Raw genomic sequence first — 7923 nt, forward strand, 5'->3', positions numbered from 1 at the left:
CCTTTTTTATTATTATTTTTAATGAGTTGTGGATGAATGACGATTTTTTTGATTTTTTTACATCGCTGGTGTAGAAAACTGTCAAAAAGTTTTCATTCCACAGCCGGGCTTGCCATAAAAATGTATAAATTCTTACTTAAGGGGAAAAATATCTGAAAAAAGTCACATTTTTCCACTTTTCTCAGCCCCAGAGTGGAAATTCAAAATTCTGGTACATCAAAATCTGCACGGGTATGTCCTCTTTCATTTGCTTTTTACCCCATCAAAATCCATCCAGTAGATCCTGAGAAAAACCTACCTTTGTGTTTTGAGGAAAATCTCAAGATGGCGTCGCACCTAAGATGGCGGAAAGTGATTTTCTTACTCTTTAATGATATGTCTTTAAATGTCACCAACACTTGTAAACCGAGTTTAAGAAAAACCCCAAGAAAAATTAAAACATTTAATTTCACCAGCTCTCAAAAGAGACCCCCCTTATATAGCTCTTGAAAGCAACCCAGCTGGCAAATTCTTGGTAATTATTTAAAAGAAATATTTCATAATAAAAAAAACTCGTCTTTGGGATAGATTCTGGCAAAAATCTTTTCTTTTCCTACAACTTAAAAGTTTTTGTAAGATTTTGACAATTGATGCTTTTAAACCCTTCTATTGTTGTTTTAGAAATGAAAAAATCGAAAAAATTGTTTAGGAAAATAGTCATAAAGATCTCTGAAGAGGACTGGAAAAGTAATTTTCTTTAAAAAATCCGAATAAAGAAAGAAATAAAATGTCAAAATTCTATAAGATTTTTCCTAGAATATCAAAAATCTTATAATTGACGAATTGTAAGAAAAGATTTATATCAAAATCCTACCCCCTTATACATTTTTTTTAACCCAATCCCACCTCATTTACATTTTTTTCTTATTTTATTTAATTTTTTTACTTACACAGAAAATAAAAGTTCGTCGAAAGTTCGTAGAAGGTTCGTTATTTACTCATTGGTCTTATGGGAAAATCAACCTCCAGTTCGTAAAATGGGGTCTCCTTTTTCGTAAAAAGGTTTGTAGTTTTGAACTCCAAATTCGTCAAATTCGCTTTTGAACTCCAAATTCGTAGTTTTTTACCTCCATGTTCGTGAAGGTTCGTAAATTCCTTTAATAAGCAATTTGCCATCTTTGGCTATTCCGGGAATGAATGTTAAAGATTTTTACCGCCTTTCTGGCCATTTCTGTTCATCTGGGTATTTGATACCATCACTGAACTTCCATTTCCTCCTGATCCTCCTGACCAATACTAGATTTTATGCATTCCTTACACAAAAGTTAGGAGTTTTTGCCGGATTTGTGGTCGCTCCTCTTTGATAATGATGGAGTGACCTCCGGAATGACGATTTCATCCCCGGATTGTCCCAGGGTTATCAAGTCCTGGGGAAATAGGGGATGCTGGTGCAAAATGGTCGATTTTTCGCCAGTTTTATGGTCACTTCTCTTTAGTAATAATGGAGTGACCTCAGGATTGGGGATCTCATCCCAGAATTGTCACATCCTGGACAATTAGGGGAGGCTGGTGCAAAAATTTAAGGTTTTCGCCGGATTTGTGGTCACCTCATTGGTGATATTGCAGTGACCTAAATTTTTCGCGTCAGCATCCCCTATTTAACCAGAATGTAACAATCCTGGGATGAGATCCTTAGTCCGGAGGTCACTTTATCATTACCAAGGAGAAGTGACCACAAAACTGGCGAAAAACCGACCATTTTGCACCAGCCTCCCCTATTTGTCCAGGATGTGACAATTCTGGGATGAGATCCCCAATCCTGAGGTCACTCCATTATTACTAAAGAGAAGTGACCATAAAACTGGCGAAAAATCGACCATTTTGCACCAGCATCCCCTATTTCCCCAGGACTTGATAACCCTGGGACAATCCGGGGATGAAATCGTCATTCCGGAGGTCACTCCATCATTATCAAGGAGGAGCGACCACAAATCCGGCAAAAACTCCTAACTTTTGTGTAAGGAATGCATAAAATCTAGTATTGGTCAGGAGGATCAGGAGGAAATGGAAGTTCAGTGATGGTATCAAATACCCAGATGAACAGAAATGGCCAGAAAGGCGGTAAAAATCTTTAACATTTATTCCCGGAAGAGCCAAAGATGGCAAATTGTTCATTAAAGGAATTTACGAACCATCACGAACATGGAGGTGAAAAACTACGAATTTGGAGTTCAAAAGCGAATTTGACGAATTTGGAGTTCAAAACTACGAACCTTTTTACGAAAAAGGAGTGAGACCCCATTTTACGAACTGGAGGTTGATTTTCCCATAAGACCAATGAGTAAATAACGAACCTTCTACGAACTTTCGACGAACTTTTATTTTCTGTGTATGAATAATTCTTAATCTCAAAGATTTTTATTTCTTTGTAAAAGTTGTCACGTATTTGACATTTTTCTCTTATCAATACATAAATGAATAAGAAAAAGAACTTTTATTTAAATTTTTTACACGTCCTGTCAGAATCATTTTCATCTCATTTTTTACTACAGGGATGTAAAAAGTTGTCCTGATTGGTAAAAATTTAGCAATTTTAATAAGTGGCAATAAACACATTCACAGGAGCCTTCATTCAAATAATTTTAAAGTTTTGAACTTGAAAAGCGTTAAAATTGTTCTAAAAAATTCTATAAAATAATCGGAGAACTTTGCTAAAATATAGCCCAATTCTCCCCTATTTAAGCTCAACGGAACTTTCAAATAATTCAATTGCAAAAGTTTGTTTCAAAAGCTTCCTAAACTCCTACCTAGAGTACGCTACAAACGTTTGAAAAAAACATTCAAACTTACCCAAGTTAACGTCTCTCTTGAGCTTTTTCTTCTTCGCTCTTTCCCTTGTGGGAGAAAATCCAGACAATTTATCCTCCTTTTGGGACTCCTGTCATGACTTCTTTTCTCTGCACAGTAAATGAAAGACACGTGTGTTGAAAATACCTGGGATTTATTTACATTTCTCATCATTTCGTGCCTCCGTCCACGCACCACAACTGCTTAAAGTCACCCCCACATTCTGCACCATGTACAAAAATTAACTTTTTGAAGCTTTGCTTCATTTTCTTCTCAACTCCACGCTCTTTTTCTTTGCCCTTCTCCTCCTCCTTCTCTCTCCGTCTTCCTCTCGTCTGTGGCATTGCAAACATTCGTGATTGGGAGCTGTGTATGGACCCCCGCAAATACAATTAAATCTACAAAGTCACTAATGAGACACACTGAGGACGAAAAATTGCGACAGGATTGGATTCATTTCTCTCCATTCCTCTTCATTTTCTCATTCCCTCTGCGCCGACCCTCCGTGGCGTGATGACCCCCCTTTGGTCCCAGCGCGACTTTGCGGAGATTTTCTTTTCTTTTCCCTCTCTAAATTAACTCAATCAATTGGTTGTCTGCAGGAGGTTGGAGGGAAGGGAATTATGACAAAATCTCTTCGAGAAAAAATTCTTGAAAACTGTTGCGTGAGGGCCGGCATTTTTTTCTAATCTTTACCAACAAATTCATTTCTGTATACAAAATTTTATGAGATAGAATATCACGAGATGAAAAAAAGAACTTTCCCAAAATCCCACAATTTCTCTTATTTTCTGATTCTCCTCTTGAGTTTTTCCTCTTCACCCACTCACATCATTTACGGTCTTGTGTTTTCAATTAACATTCAGTGAAAATACATACACCCTGTGGCAGAAGAATTAGAACCAAGTTTTCTTTAAATTGTTTCTTTGGGGTAGAGAAATGTGTTGAGAATTATTTTAAAAAAACTGACAGAAAGATTAAAACTTAAGGGTCGATTCTGTTAAAAAATCTTTTCTCTGTTTAGAGAAGAAAAGAAAAAGAAAAAGAAAAGATTTTTAACAAAATCGACTCATTTCTTAAAGAAGTTTTAAATTTTTCAAACTGTATGAATTTCTTAGAAACCAAAAACGTTGGAATGTAAATATAGAATTAAAAATAACTAAAAACTTTATAATGAAAAAAACAATTCTAGATATTAAAAATCATTAATGATTTTCCGGGTTTTTTGTCGGCTAAATGCGGGTTTTTACCCAGAAAAACTCACGTTTTCCAGAGCTTTCGGCTCCACTCGGAGCCTTCTTCAGTGGCTACAAATTAAAATTATCTTAAAATGTAGCCTTTAATTGCTATAAAATGTTGAACTTACTAAATCCACCACAACTGGCGTTTATGGAAGGTGAGGGCGCTGATTGCCAGTTTTATAGCAATAAAGAACTTTCCTTTAGCCAACACACATTTTGTTTTTGTGCTATAAAAAGGAAAATAAAGTCAAAGAAACTAAGAAATCTAAATGATTTCCTTTAACTTGTGCGTATCTTTGAAGGGGTAGCATAAAAATGAATATTCTCCTTTTGCAAAAGACCCTTTACCTTATTTTCTTAACACTCTAATTGAGGTTTTTCAAGCCAATCTCCATTCTCTTTTCTCTCTCTTTAAATTCCCATCAAAATTGGGCTTAATTTATTGTCAAATTTCGATGTTTACGATTTAAAACAAATTCAAAATAAATTTTAAAAAATGCAATCAGCAAGTTTAACCTTTTTTTTGGGCAGTAAAATACAATTTTATTGCTTGAAAAAATCATTTTTGTTGCATAAAATGATTTAATTTGAAAGCTTTAATGGTTCTTTCTTAAAGTGTTTTAATTCTTCTGCCACAGACTGTAAAGCTCTTCTCCACAAGCAAAATGAGAGATTTCTCCCTCGATTTCCTTCGGACAAAAATTCATTTTTCTTCTCCCACACCGCGCTCCACTTATTCCCAACAACAACAAAAAATAAAGAGAAAAACAGTGTCAGGTACAAAAACTTCTCTCTCTGGGTGACACAAACATCCCTAATGTTACAAGAAAGGTGGAAAAATTGCGTGATATGAAGCAGTTTCGTTCTATACCCAAAGTGTTTTATCAGAGTTTTTTTCTCTTCTTCTCACTTCTTCCATTCATGTCTCAATCGTCCCTAAACAGCGAGTTATATTGTGAGGATTGTATTTTTGGTTTTTTGAGCTTTTATCAGTGATTAGAGGGGATGCTATTTTCTATTTTTCTTTTCCTTGTTGTCAATGAGAAAACTTCCAACTCCAATAGTGTGGGAAATTTCTCGAAGAAAAAAAGGAAGATTAATCGCCGGCGCGCGCATCTTTTTTAATCATCATGGTGTAAGATGGAAGAAATTCAGCGATGGCGACAAAATTATTAGCAGACAAGTGTTTGATTTTCTTTTTTTTTCAAAATCCACTTGAGTCTCAAGCTCCTGATTCATTCATCCTATTTTTGTGGCTAATTTCATTTTGCAAAAATTTCCACACGTGTGATGAATAAATAACTCTGCGTAAGAGAGATGCATAAAAATACTCGGAAGTTTGTGTTTTGTATGTTAAAAGACATTTTGCGCTAAATCGGAAGTGATTGTAAAAAGTGTCTGCATTGATTGTTTCTTGTGCAAAATCTTCCCAATTTCTCTCTTAATGTTGAACAAACAAATTAAAAAAAAACTCTAATTGCATTCCCTTCTAAATCCTTCATACTGTGCTGAATGCATGGCAAAATGGACAGGAAGCTAATCACAAAAGGTCACAAACAGGGTGTCTCAAGAGCAGAGCATAATTTTTTATTTTTACTTCTTTTTAAAGTTTTTTTGTCAGACTCGTAATTTTTGATTTTTTTGAAAATATTTTATTTCAAAAGAATGCAAAATGTTGGGAGAAAAAATATTTAACACCGGAGGACTTTACTGGTATTTGCTACCAATTTGAAACTAAAAATCGTCACAGAATAAAATCTATTGGGCCTATCTCGATGAATTTAGCATCTATGTATAGGGACATTTAATTACTTTAAGATAGCAGAAAGAAAATCTCGAGAAAAGTCTTTTCTTTGCAAGATAATTGAGGTCAAAGTCAGAATCCAACGTGGAGGATCAAATTGGTACTAACTACCAGTCAAAATTCCATACATTTTAACCATGGTTTTGAGGTTATGTTTCCCCGTATTTCCCAAATAAAGTTCTCTTGTTCACTTTTCCTCGGTGAAAATCATTAATATGGACTAATTTTATTGTCGGAAGTGACTAAAAACTTACTTTAAGAATCAAAGTTTGTGATGATTTAGGCGCAATAATAAAGTATGTAAAATTGTAGCTAAAAAAAGTAGTTTGAATTGGCAATTTTGCATCGATTCGATGCAATTTTCTTTCAGTGACGATTTTCTCAATTAAATATTTAGTAATTAGGTGTAGAAATGCTTGAAGGAGATCAAGAATTAGTGAAAATTTCGATCCTTCATCATCATCACTATGGTCAAATAACACAGTGCTCAACAACTTGGGCTATATGCACAGAAAAAATTTCGATCCTTGTTCAATAAACTGATTAATAATTAATCATTGAGCATATTTTATCAGCTGGTAGTTATTACCAATTTGATCCTCCGCGTTGTGCCAAATGTTGGGTCCTCCAAGTGTTAAAGGTGTTTTAATGGCAAAAATGTATGTGAAGGAAAAACTCCACGGAAATTTCCGATGATTTTCCATTGAACATTAACATAAATTGAGGAATTTTCAAATTAAATTAATTTAAGCATTTTCTTCAAATTTCTTCACTTAAACTGCTTTAAAATTTTCTTTCTAATAAAATGAGCAGTATAATTGTTATTTCGGAGTTTTCATAAACAGCTGAATTTGTTTTTTAATGAATTGTAAAACTTATGTAATTGTGAAATTCTCCGGGAAATTTAACGAATTTTCACAATTTTTCAAAAAGTATTTCAGTGTTTAATTTCCATGAAATTTTCACTGATATTTCTTGGAAAATTCTGCAAAAACATTTGAAGAATTTCTATTTAAAAAATGTTGAGAAATTCTCCATCGGAACTTCGTACGAATTAGCATGGAATTACTTACAGATCTTTCCAGTAAGAATTAATAGATTTTCCGTATTCAAATCTTTTTTAATTTTCCCTTAAATTATCCTTAAATTTTCTGAAAATAATAGAAAAATAAATAAATTCTTGTATTTTATACAAATTAAATCAGAGAATTTCAATAAATTCCGGCTTATTGTAAAAATTCTGCAGTGCTCTTGGAACACCCTGTAATATCATCGTATCTTCATGATTTTTATACAATAAATTGAAGGAGAAACTTCCTCCTTCTCTACTTATATATATATATATATACGAGGTAAATTGTCGCTTCGCTCCAATTTTCCTCGCCCCGCTTCGCGGGGGGTTTTGCGCTTCGCGCAAATTTTAGAGAGAAAAAATTGTGATGATTTATAAGTATGATTGGGCACACCTATCAATCCCAAAGAAAAATTTGCAAAGAGAAGAAATCATTTTCATACAACATTTCAGGCGCCAAATTCAAAAATTCGCAAAAACTGCATGAGAGTTATATGGGGGCTACCTGAAGGGGGGCTTTGGGGGGGAAATGGATACGGCCACTCGAAACCGCCTGATATAAGGAGCCTCTGTACCAAATTTCATCGCGATCGGTCAAACGGTGTAGATTTGTATAGCCGAACACGACGGAAGATTACCAACAAACAGACCTTTCTTTATTATATAGATCGAGAGGTCTCATCAATTCCAAAAGAAAAATTTGCAAAGCGAAGAAATCATTTTCATACAACATTTCGGGCGCCAAATTCAAAAATTCGCAAAAAAAGCATGAGAGTTATATGGGGGCTACCTGAAGGGGGGCTTCGGGGGGAAAATGGATACGGCCACTCGAAACCGCCTATTATAAGGAGCCTCTGTACCAAATTTCATCGCGATCGGACAAACGGTGTAGATTTGTATAGCCGAACACGACGGAAGATTACCAACAAACAGACCTTTCTTTATTATATAGATCGAGAGGTCTCATCAATTCCAAAAGA

This window comes from Lutzomyia longipalpis, chromosome 2, assembly GCF_024334085.1.
Source record: "Lutzomyia longipalpis isolate SR_M1_2022 chromosome 2, ASM2433408v1".
In the NCBI taxonomy this organism is placed as follows: Eukaryota; Metazoa; Arthropoda; class Insecta; order Diptera; family Psychodidae; genus Lutzomyia; species Lutzomyia longipalpis.